Genomic DNA, 12,427 nt, shown 5'->3' on the forward strand with positions numbered 1-12,427 from the left:
AGTTTCTTGGGGTGATGGCAATGGCAAAGATAGGCCTTTGGGCGGCATCAGCCTTAGTCATGACTGCGGTTCCCTGGCTTCACCACAGCACAAAAGTAGACCACCTCTCCCTCCCTCCCTCCGCCAACCCCTCCCTCCCTCCTGCCCTCTTCCTTCCATTCTTTCCCATTCTTCAGACAGGGTCTCACCATGTCGTTCTGTCCTAGAACTTGCTATGTAAACCAGGCTGGCCTTGAACTCGTAGAGATCCACCTGCCTCTGCCTCCCAGGTGCTGGGCTTGAAGATACGCGCCATCATATCTGGCTTTTTGTTTTGTTTTGGACTACTGAGCCAGGGGTAGGAGGCGGGAGAACCTACTCTTTCCGTGTTTGGCTTGGGCATGCATTCTCTCACGGCCTTAGCTTATTTGTGCTTGCAGAGCTGTAGGTGATGCTGGGAACCGTGACTGTCTTAGGACGCAGGACTTGTCTCTGTGACCACGGATACCTGTTTGTCCTGCGGGCTGAACTTTCCAATGCATTCCAGTTGAGGTGTGTCGGTAAAGGGTATAGAGATCAACCACTCTGGAGACAGTTTTAGGGAACAGGGTCTGCTTTACTGTGCATGAAGAACCACTTATGGAGGGAAAGCTTATCAACGTGATTGGTTAGCACGTTCCCTCTGATTGAGCAGTGGGTGCTCCGACCACCCCAGGGTCTCTTTGTGGAAGAAGCACTTTAAAGGAGACGTGGACAGCACAGCCTTGTCCGCTACTGGACAGCGACCAGCTACTCACGCTACTTCAGAATTCAGTGTTCTGACTTCCGGGGGCATGGTGTGCCATGCTTCTTATTTAGAAGAGCAGTGTGCCAGGTAGGCTGGCCGCCATGTCATGCCTGAATTTTCTCTTACAGTGGTGTGTGACAGGCGACTGAGTAGCTAGTTCCTGGAGCCCTGGAGGTCAGAACCCCAGTCAGAAAGCTCCTGTGTGTTGGGATTGAAGGTGTGTGCCACGCCCGATTTAGAATTCTATTCCATCCATTTCTTTACCACTCAGTCTATGCAGTAGCTTTGTAGTAATTTCTTCTTCATCACTGGGTCTCTCTCTGTGAATGTGCGTGGAGGCCGGAGGTGGGCATCAGATGTCTTGCTTTGTCACTCTCCCCTTTATTTTTGAGGTGCAATCCCTCACCGAACCTGGGACTCACTGATGGCTCTAGACTGGCTGGCCAGTGCACACCGGGGTCTGCCTGTGTCCTTCCTGCCCCAGGGTTGAGGTTATGGTTGTGTCCCACCACACTGCAGTTTTTCACACGGGTGCTGGGGAACTGAACTCACGTCCTCTTGCTGATTCAGCAGGTGGTTTTACAGACGGAGCCATCCCCCCAGCCCTGCCATCAGTTTACAAATGAGGAAGTGTGAAATCCACAATTTTTAACATTTTTCAAAACAACTTTTTTAAAAAAATTATTTTATGTGTATGTGTGTGTGATGTAGGTACGCGCACCACCTGTGTGCAGGAGCTGGCCGAGGTCAGTCAGGTGTCAGATGTCAGATCCCCTGGAACTGGAGTTACAGGTGGCTGTCATGTTGGGTGCTGGGAATAGAACCCAGGTCTTCTGCAAGAGCAGTCAGTGCTCTTAACCACGGAGCCATCTCTCCAGCCCTGAATTCCCCCAATTTCTTTTTCTTCTCTTCGGGGGTTTTCTGGTTCCTATGAACTTCAGTCACTGTCAGCGTCTGCAAGGAAGTCACCAGAATTTGGAGCGGCTTGACTGTAGCCACAGAGCAACCAAATCGCACAGCTGTGTGCTCTGCACCACACACACCATTACCAGTTCACTGGTAGCACATCGGTAGCATAGAACAGCCATTGCTTGTGTGGTGGCACACACTGTGAATGTGTGTGTGTGAGTGTGTGTGTGAGTGTGTGTGTGTGTGTGTGTAGGGGGTGCGGGGGCGGGGGTGTCATCTCTGATGTGCTGTTACTGTCCAGGGTTGGAGCTCTTATTTGAAGAATCAGATGGGACTCCTGGGTTGTTCTTTGAAACCCTTGGGTAGTCTGAGGGCTGGGAGCAACTGGCTGTTTGCCAGCAGCTCAGAGCTGGAGCCTGGACAGCAGGGAGCGGGCAACCCTCCTTCCAGGCTGGCACTCACCTTAGGGTCAGACACGCGTGAGCGCGTGCACACACACGCACGCGCGCGCGCACACACACACACACACATGAACACGCACACACGCACACACGCACACACACACACACACACACACGCACGCATGCATGCGCGCGCCCCCCACGCACACACGCACACGCCATCCTCACAGGAGCACTCCTCTTTGCACGCTGCTGACCCCCGCCTGACACAGCAACTTGGCGTGGTTTGCTTCAGCTCAGAAAGGAATCGTTCCCAAGTCAGGCGCTGTGGAACAACCTGTGGAGCCTCAGCTCCTCTGGAGGCTGAGATGAAGGACTGACGGCGTCCTAAGCTTAAAGCCAGCCAAGCATGAAACAACACTGAACCCTTGCTCACCTTTGGTGACTGCCCGTGTTCACTATATGCATTGTCTTTTTTGTTTTCTTTTTGAGACACCGTCTCATACAGCCCAGGCTGCTCCCAACTCGCTATGTAACTAAGACAGATAACCTTGAACTCTGGATCCCTCTGCCTCCATCTCTCAAGTGCTGGGATTCCATGCACCCATCACCATACCTGGTTTTAAAGTTATCGTTTTGTTGTTGTTTAATTTTTAATTAATAACTTTAATGTAATTAATTAATTTAAAAAAAAAAACCAGGGTCTCACTACAGAGACCTGGCTGACCTGGGACTCACTATATAGACCAGGCTAGCCTCCAGCTGTCAGCGATCCACCTGCCTCTGCCTCCTGATCTGAGATTTAAAGTCACATTTATTTGTTTGTTTATTTGGAGGGGGGACCATGCCACTGCGCTTGCATTGAGGTCAGAGAACAACTTGCAAGAGTCGGCACGCTTTTCCCGCCACATGAGTCCCGGGGACTGAACTCGGATCTTTACAACTGGCCACAAGTGCTGTTACCCCTGAGCCTTTTCTCTGGAGCCTGTTGTTGTTGTTGTTTGGAGACAGGATCTCCCTGTGGAGCCCTGTCTAGCCTGTTAGTCACTATGTAGACCAGGCTAGCCTGGAACTTTCTTCTATCCTGACTCCTTTGCCTCCCCAATTCTGTGGTTTGTTTTACTCAGCGGCAGCCTTCTCTCCCCCAGCTACATGACCGCACACGCGCTGTCCGGGAGCCAAGCAAGAGGCTTAGTTATCCCAGGGCCTCATGTCCTACATAATCCATGCGTGGCGTGAGCATGCAATCTATGCACATGCGTGGTGTAGCTATGTAAGCAAATATGCGCATGTGCAGGGGGAACCTATAAAAAAACGGGTTCCACATATCCCTCCTCTCTCTTCCGGCACGACCTTTCCATAGGCCTTAGCACGCCCTTCTCTTCCCTTAATAAACTCTTATAGTGGGTTTTGTTGTACCTAGTGGCTTTTCTTGCAGGGTAAACAGCGCTGCTTAATGAATAACATTGCGCCACTTAATAAATAACACCCACTCTGCTGTTTCCTACATGTGTTCGCACTGCCTATGTGTGTGGTATTCCCCTGGGGGCAAAGTGCAGTGAGTGCCAAGATATCACTGCATGGCCCTCAGAGACTTCACCAGTGACGCTCCCATCAGCCCCAGGGACAACACAAACTTTTTCTTCAAGGAGAAACAAGGCAGGGGCCTAGCGCTGCCATTTCCCCGAAGTCCTCTAGGGGGCAGGATATCATCGCCTAGCCCCGCCATTTCCCCGAAGTCCTCTAGGGGGCCTGGTACCATCTTCTGTCGAAGGACAAGAGATCTCCTGGGCAAGGTGAGGGGAGCTCGGAGATTCCAGGATGCAATTAGTTTTCTCTCGTGTCTCAGTTGAGGAGACTGAGGCACAAGGAGGGAAAGGGATTTGCTATTTGTTTTGCCGTCCTTGCTAAAGACAGGGAGCTCCTACCAGGGCATTTGTGACCCAGGCCCTGTCCCTCTTCCTCACTGTCTTGCTGTGGCCCGGCCGGCAACATCCTTGGCCTTATTCGTGACTTGTCCCAGGGCCTGCTAAAGGTGGGATGTCTGTGATTCTGAGTGAATGGCTGGATGAACCAGTGAGTGTGGAAAAGGAATGACCGAAGATACCAGCACTGGTCTGTTATGTGTGAAGAAAGGTTGATGGCCAAACACCAGGAAGACTCCTGGGGTGCCTGAGAGCAGGGCCTGGAGGATCAGACAGGCCTTGTCTCATCCTGTTTTCTTGACCTGTCATAGTGAGTCGTTTTAGCTTATTTGTGTGTGTGTGTGTGTGTGTGTGTGTGTGTGTGTGTGTGTGTTATTGTTACTTGTTTTGTTTTAAGACAGGGTCTCATGTAGCTTAGGCTGGCCTTGAACTTGCTCTTCTCGTGCCCTCATATCTTGAGTTCTGGGATTACAGGTGCATGCCATCATGTCTGACGTCACGCTTTTATTCTTATCTCACGTCATGTCAAATCATTCGCACGGAGTCTATCTCTGCAGATACGTGATGACAGTTTCATGGGTTGACTGTCTGACTGAATGATACAACGCCTCATTGTTATTATTCCTGACACCCTCTTAGCCGCCGCTGGAGTCACACGACTGCGCATGCGCTGTCATGAGTCAGGCAAAATACTTAGTCACTCCAGGGCCTTATGTCCGGCGTAATCTGTGCACAGTGTGGTCACGTAATCTATACGCAGTCGTGGTGTAGCTATGTAGGCCCCTATACACAGGCTCAAGGTGACCCTTAAAAACAGACTCCACCTGTTTCCCCCACTCTCTCCACACATTCTCTCTGGTAGGCCTACCCACGCCCATCTTTCTCCCTTCCCTAATAAGCTCTCAAATGGGTTTTGTTGTGCCTCATGGTCCGTTCCTCATGCCCCATAAATGACATCAGTAAATAACTTTCATATGTCGCAGGCTGGACTTGAACCCAATATGTAGCTTAGGAAGACCTTGAACTTTGTTCTTGAGATATGGTCTCTCTACATAGCCCTAACTGTCCTGGAACTCACTCTGTAGACCAGGCTGGCCTTGTTTGTTTGTTTGTTTGCTTGTTGTTGTTTTTGGTTGTTTTGCTTTTTGAGACAGGGTTTCTCTGTGTAGTTTTGGTGCCTGTCCTGGATATCCCTCTATAGACCAGATCTGACTGGCTCTGCCTCGAGAGTGCTGGGATTAAAAGCATGCACCACCACTAGCCGGGCGGTGGTGGCGCACGCCTTTAATCCCAGCACTCGGGAGGCAGAGGCAGGTGGATCTCTGTGAGTTCGAGGCCAGCCTGGACTACCAAGTGAGTTCCAGGAAAAGGTGCAAAGCTACACAGAGAAACCCTGTCTCGAAAAACCAAAAAAAAAAAAAAAAAAAAAGCATGCACCACCGCTGCCCAGGAGACCAGGCCGGCCTTGAACCCACAGAGATCCACCTGCCTCTGTCTCCCGAGTGCTGTCATTAAAAGTGTATGTTACCATTGTTAATATTCTGATCTGCCCCCTTGGTGACGTCCTGCGTCCTGACGTAAAAGCCTCTTTTTAAGGACAAACTCTGCTTCTTCTTCTTCTCTCTCTTCTGCTTTCCTCTCATGAGCAAATGTCTTTCCCATCTCAGAAGAACAATGGAGGAGCTGTGTAAATCTCACTCTTCCATATTGGTGTCGTTCATGACATCTTTCTAGATCCCAGGGGTCTGCTGGGGTTCTATGCTCACGAGGTATAGTGAACACCGTGAGGGCCGGACACAAGCTAATGGATCACACCGCTGTCCCATCAAGACTTCAAAAACACAAGTTTAAAGAGGAAGCCATTGGTCATGCTGACGGCAGCAGGGGCCCTGCCCGTGTGGAGTTCTCCTGTGTCGAAGATGTCTGCGCTGCATAGCCACGGAACAGGCCCCACAGAAGGGTCCAGGAGAAATACCTGTGGAAGCTGCTGAGGCGCGTGAAAGGATGGGGACAGGGCACAAGTGTGGGGGTCGTGGGCGTGTACATCAATAAAAGGCAGCCAGCCATGCTGTGCAGTATGGGTGGAGGAAGAAGGCACAGACCCCCCCATCTTCCATGTAGATGTAACCAACCGTCTTATTAAATAAGAAACACAGAACCAACGTAAAAGAGAAAGCCAAGAGGTCAGAGCTCAGAGCTAAAATCTCACCCTTCCTCCTGCGGCGTCCCAGCTTCCCGAAAGAGAGCTATTTCCCAGTGTGTAAGTCGTTTTATAGTCATTCTGCCTTCTCATTGGTTGTAAACCCAAATGTGTGACTGCCTCGTCACTGTCTGTATGTACAGCCCCCCCAGGTCTTAAAGGCATATGTCTCTAATGCTGGCTGTATCCCTGAACACACAGAGATCTATGGGGTTAAAGGCGTGCGCCACCACCGCCACACTCTTGCTATGGCTCTAATAGCTCTGACCCCCGGGGCAACTTTATTTATTAACATACGATCAAAATCACATTTCAGTACAATTAGAATACCACCACACTTCCAGACAAGCAGTAAGGGTTTGGACTTCGAGCAGAACTCTTGCCAGCTCTGCATCCAACTTCAGCTTTCACATCCACTTATTCACCATGGTGGTTTGAATGAGAACACCCCCACAGGCTCATAGAGTTGAATACTTGGTCTCCAGTTGGCGGAACTGTTTGGGAAGGACTAGGAGGTGTGGCCTTGTTGGAGGAGGTGTGTCACTGGGGGTGGGTTTTAAAAGCTGGTGCCATTCCCAGTCAACTATCTCTGCCTAATTCTTGTGGATTTCGATGTCAGCTCGTAGCTACTGCTCCAGCACCATGCCTGTCTGCCTGCTGCCATGCTCCCTGCCGTGATGGCCATGGACTTTGGCCCTCTGGAACCACGAGCCCCAAGTTAAATGCTTTCTTTTATAAGTTGCCTTGGTTGTGGTTTTCTTCTTCTTCTTCTTCATATTATTATTATTGATTATAGCAACTGAAAAGAAACTAAGACACTCACCTGCCCCTTCATTCACCTATTCACCATCCCCATCTATCCAACTGTCTATGCATATGCCACCATCCTCCTGGACCCACACAGTCATCTGAGTGTCCTCCTACCCATCTTTCTGTCTGTCCATCTGCAAGGGTTGATCTCGATTGTCAATTTGATTCGAACAGGAATCAACTAAGAAATGTACCTCTAGCCAGGCACGGTGGCACATGCCTTTAATTTCAGGGAGATACTTAGGAGACAGTGTCAAGCAGATCTCTTTGAGTTTGAGGATAGCCTGGTCTACAAAGCAAGTTCTAGGACAGCCAGGCAGACAGGGCTGTTACACAGAGAAACTCTCTCTCTCTCTAAAAAAAAAAAAAAAAAAAAAAAAAAAAAAAGTGTGCCTGCAGGTGAATCCAAAATGGATTCACTGAAAGGGGACAGCTCTCGTTCAGTAGGGGGACATGCTCCTGTGGAGGGCCAGATAGAAAGCATCCAAAGAAAAAGCAGCAGTACCCTCCTGCCTGTCCGCCCCCTCCTGCCTGTCCGCCCCCTCCTGCCTGTCCGCCCCCTCCTGCCTGTTCGCCCCCTTCCTGCCTGTCTGTCCACCCCTTTGTGCCTGTCTATCTCTTCCTTCCTGTCTGTCCTTTCCTTCCTGTCCACCCTCTTTTGCCTGTCCCCTTGCCGCAGTTTGAAGGGTCAATCCGCTGCTGCCGCTGCCGTCTCTGCCACCATCCTCTGCTAACATCAGACTCCAGCCACTTCCTTTCACCTCCCAACATGGACTGGAGACCGGCAACTCTCCAGGAGCAGTCTAGACCTTCAGTGCGAGATTGGGCCTGCGGTGGCATCTGGCTTTGTGGACTGAATGGCTGCTGGGCCCTCATTCTCTCAACGTGCAGTAGCAATGGTTGGGCTCCCCAGCTCCCCAACCCCTGTTGGTTCCAGTCCTCTAGGGAACCCTGCCTAAAATACCGTGCCCCACCTACCCACCTATCTAACAAGGATTTCTTTTTTTTTTAAAGGTTCTTTAAAAAAAAAAAAAAAAGATATATTTATTTATTATATATACAGTATCCTGCCTGCATGTACCCCTGCAGGCCAGAAGAGGGCACCAGATCTCATTACATATGGTTGTGAGCCACCATGTGGTTGCTGGGAATTGAACTCAGGACCCTTGGAAGAGCAAGCAGTGCTCTTAACCTCTGAGCCATCTCTCCAGCCCTAACACGGGTTTCTTAATGTCTACCAAGAGGGAGACGCTGGTGAGCATTGGTTAATGTGGCTTCTGTCCCTGGGGTCCTCTCAATGAGATGATGATACTGTATAAAGACGCTTTAGCCAGGACAGAGCTGCTGCAAGGTGCTGGTCCCAGACAGACACAGGGAGCAGCTCCATGTTGGCATGATATCTCTCGCTAGGGTACCCTTTTACAACAGTGACTCAGCACCTTTGGTCTTGGATTTATTTACTCTATTTATTTTTATTTCATTTTTTTGAAAATGTTTTTCTTATCCCTCTCCATGTGTGCTGTAGTACTGGGGTGGAGGGGCAGAGGACAGCCTGAGGGAGCTGGTTCTCTTGTTCTGTCCTGTAGGTTCAGGAAGTTGAACTCAGGCTATCAGGCGTGGTGGTAATTGCTTGCTCTTTCCCACTGAGCCATTATTCCAGCCTCGATTTGGCTTTAAGCGTGAACTGCAGAGGAAAGGCTTTGTTTGGGGCCAGCTCGGGGGTTTGTCAGGAGGGCCAAGGGACGGGGGGGGGGGGGGGGGGGGGCAGAGCCCAGGGGAGGACTCCAGCAGTGAGATGCACCATGATAAAGCTGGAGACCAGGCACCTCTGCGTGAACAGCAGAGCTGGGATAGAGACCTCTGGGGACGGTCTCCCCTGGGAATAACAAGTCCTCTGAGGAACCGGGAGGGATGAGCACTCCTGTGGCCATGTCAGAGAGACGAGATGGCTGCTGCTGAGCATCAGGATTTGGATGGGGCCGGGGTGGAGGGAATACGTCCAGCGTTGGCTGGAGAGCCTTGGTTGGTCTCTTCACTTTCCCCCATGTCTCGCTGGTATCAAGGATGCAGGAGCTTCCTCGATCCAGGCACCAGCTGCTGTAGCCCGCCATACTGCAGACAGTTACAGGATTACTTAAGTCTTAGTTCACGCTGTGAGCAGAGGGCAGGAAAAAGGGAAGGAAGTGAGGCCCCAGACAAATACTAGGGTGCTCAGCCTGTGGCTGGCACAGACTCTTCTCCGCAGCCGGAGCCTAGGTGGGGAAACTGAGGCAGGAAGTGGCAGGAATTGCTGGAACTCTGATCCCTCCGATCCCTATGTACCAATGACAATACGTGACGATCTCTCCTCGGTAGGCCCCTGCTCTTTCCTCCTTCCTGAACCAGGCGGAGGCCACATCCACACCTCAGTCATGTGCGCATCGGGTGACTGCTGCCCCTGCTGGAGGCCCGGGGCTGCTTGGGACTAAAAGCCCCTTCAGGGCCTGATGGCCACACCAGTTCTCTAGTGATGAGGTTGTGAAATGACTGGTTTCCTCATGTAGGAAGTGACATAACAAACCTCGCCAGAGTCTTTTTCAAAGAAAAAAGAAGTCATGTGTGACTCTGCCATGGGAGTGTGCCCAGGTGAGCCACCTCCATGTCTGGATACAGTGAGCCTGGTCACGTTGCTTCCTCGTCCCCTGCCCCGCAGCCGTGAAGACTTCCAGGACCAGGGGTGGGCTGAGCTAGCCTGTCACAGGGGGTGTCCCCCAAATGCTTTTGTTTGTCACCGCCATGACGGTGCTCCATGCTCCCTCCCACCTCAGACGAAGCCTGAGAGGGCCATGATCCAGGAGCTGGGGAGACTGGGGCAAGACAGCCTGAGAGGCACGGAGCGGCAGCGGCTGCATGGGTAGCCACAGCACCCAGATAAGACTCCTCGGGAGCCTCTGCTTCCAGTTGTGGGGCCAACCTCCCAGAAGGGGGACAACCAAGTTTCCCCAACGCTCACATGTGCACCCACACACAGAGAAGTGCTTACACAGGCACACACACGTACACACACATGTGCACAGGAACACAAAATGGTGCTGACACAGGTACACAGGCATGTAGGCACATAGCGTGTAGAGACACATATGTATGTACACACATGTGGGCACACAAAAACGCAGACAGACAGGCACACACACACATACCCATACGGTCTACACACACAAGCACACATGTGCAAACACGTCCATTCATGCATGCATGCAGATATACACACAGAGAGGCTAGCACAGTGTATGTAACACAGATGTGTCTGTACACACACACCCCTTACCCCTTAGAAGCACATCCCCCTCTCCTGCTGAGTTCTGCCCTCTTTTTTTTTTTCCAGGGCTAAGGACCGAACCCAGGGCCTTGCGCTTGCTAGGCAAGTGCTCTACCACTGAGCTAAATCCCCAATCCCATCCTGCCCCCTTTCTATGTGCTCCTCACTGTCATCAGACCCACACTGTGCAGATTGGTTGTGGATTCCAGGTTCGGATCTCTTGGGTTTACAGCCTGGTGTGGCAGCAGCAACATCCCTCTCTGCCTTCATCCCCTCATCTGCAGACTGGGACAGACACGGCACCCGTGTCTCGGTGCTTGGACAAGAGTAACTTGTGGTGAACACTCAGACAGCAGCTGGCAGCACAGCTGTTTTCCGGGCCCTGTCTCACCTGGTGTCTGACTCCAGCTGGCAAGGCGCTCTTAGCTCCACCTCAGCCGTAGCCACACCAAGGACAGCCACCGACACACGGCAGGCGCTGGACCCGGTGAGTGAGTGGCACCCGGCAGCCTCCTAGGGTTTGAATTTAGAGTATCCAAAGTAGCAGGGTATAAACCCTGGCCTAGGGAGCAGGCCAGCTCCTGGGGAGCCCATTTAGATGTTTCTCGTTCACTAGGTTTGGGGGCGGGGACAGCAGAGTGGCAGATGCTGAGGGAGTACCTCCTTTCCTCTTGAAACCCCTGAAAACAAAACCACATGGCCCTCACCCACATGTAGATCTTACCCTGGCTTCTAAGATGGCTCCATGCCTCCTGGGTCTAGGTGCCCCCCCTAGGGATTAGCCAGCGTGTCTTGTTTTGGCTTGCTTGTTAACCACATCCAGACCAGCCAAGAGCCAGGGTGGGGCAGCATGGCGGGCGAGGCTTCTGAGGAGGGAAGTGATGGGCTGGACTTCAGGCTCGGAGAAATGTTGGTTGAGACCCCGGCGTCTTCTGGCTCTGGCTGTTCCCCACTGGGAACCCATCCTGCTCACACTGGCCGAGATTCCAATACTGTAAATGTCTCTGTGGATAAGGATGTCAAAACCAAAAATGACTGGTAGCAAATCATGAGCTGGGGAAAACACACTTTTAGAGAAAGAAAAGGAAGAATAAACGAAAGCATCCTTGAGGGATTAGGAGAAAAAGGACAGAGACTTAAATAGCCAGAAGACGGAAAATCCCATTAAAAATGCATGAGAGGCCAGGCAGTGGTGGCACACACCTTAAATCCCAGCACCTGGGAGGCAGAGGCAGGCAGATCTGTGAGTTCAAGGCCAGCCAGGTCTACAGAGCGAGATCCAGGACCGCCAGGGCTACACCGGGAAACCCTATCTTGAAAAAACAGAACCAAAAACAAACAAAACCATGAGAGAATATGGGCTGAAGACACCTGGACATTGATGGTACACGGCATGTCCCAGAGGACTTGGGAAATACAGTTCCTGGCCAGAGGGCCTCAGGATTCTACCAGAGGAAGACACCTTGAGGCACCCAGGAGTCACACACGACAGTGTGAGCCATGGGGCTGAGGCTGGATGAGACTGAAGAGTCGAGTTGATGCTATACATCTGACCTAGTGCTACAGAAGGAGACAGAGGCTAGGGCTTGTAGCAGGAATCTTAAAGGTTCTTATTAATAAAATCAAACCCGAGGCGAGTTATTGGAGTCCATGCTGGTAGATCAGAGAGACAGAACAAGCCACAGCTATCTCACCTTGCCAATTCCTCAGCTGGTCTTGTCTCCTCAGACTGGAGGCCTTCTGTGTTCTCATCCCAATGGCTCTCAGCTGAACTGTGTTGCTCCAAAGTTTGAATGCTTAACCAGCCAAATGCTTAACCAGCCAAATGCTTAACCAGCCAAATGCTTAACCAGCCAAATGCTTCTAGTTTCTGGTCCTCACGCCTTATATATCTTTTTGCTTTCTACCACCACTCCCTGGGATTAAAGGCTGGCTTTCTGGGATTAAAGGCGTGTCACCATGCTTGGCTGTTTCCAATGTGGCCTTGAACTCACAGAGATCCAGAGGGATTTCTATCTCTGGAATGCTAGGATTAAAGGTGTGAGTGCCACCATTTTCTAGCCTTTGTATCTAGTGGCTGTCTGTTCTCTGACCCCAGATAAATTTATTAAGGTACAC

General features: G+C 51.3%; 1 long non-coding RNA gene across 1 annotated transcript; it reads right to left on the reverse strand.

The window, feature by feature from the left end:
• Window positions 1-8,761: 8,761 nt before the first annotated feature.
• LOC119086319 lies at window positions 8,762-12,044 on the reverse strand. Its single transcript, XR_005089567.1, has 3 exons — window positions 12,004-12,044; window positions 11,034-11,313; window positions 8,762-9,162 (listed from the first exon to the last, which is right to left on the reverse strand). It is a non-coding gene; the product is annotated as an uncharacterized LOC119086319 (long non-coding RNA).
• Between the last annotated feature and the right edge of the window lie 383 nt (window positions 12,045-12,427).

The sequence above is a fragment of the Peromyscus leucopus genome, chromosome 20 (genome assembly GCF_004664715.2).
Source record: "Peromyscus leucopus breed LL Stock chromosome 20, UCI_PerLeu_2.1, whole genome shotgun sequence".
NCBI lineage: Eukaryota > Metazoa > Chordata > Mammalia > Rodentia > Cricetidae > Peromyscus > Peromyscus leucopus.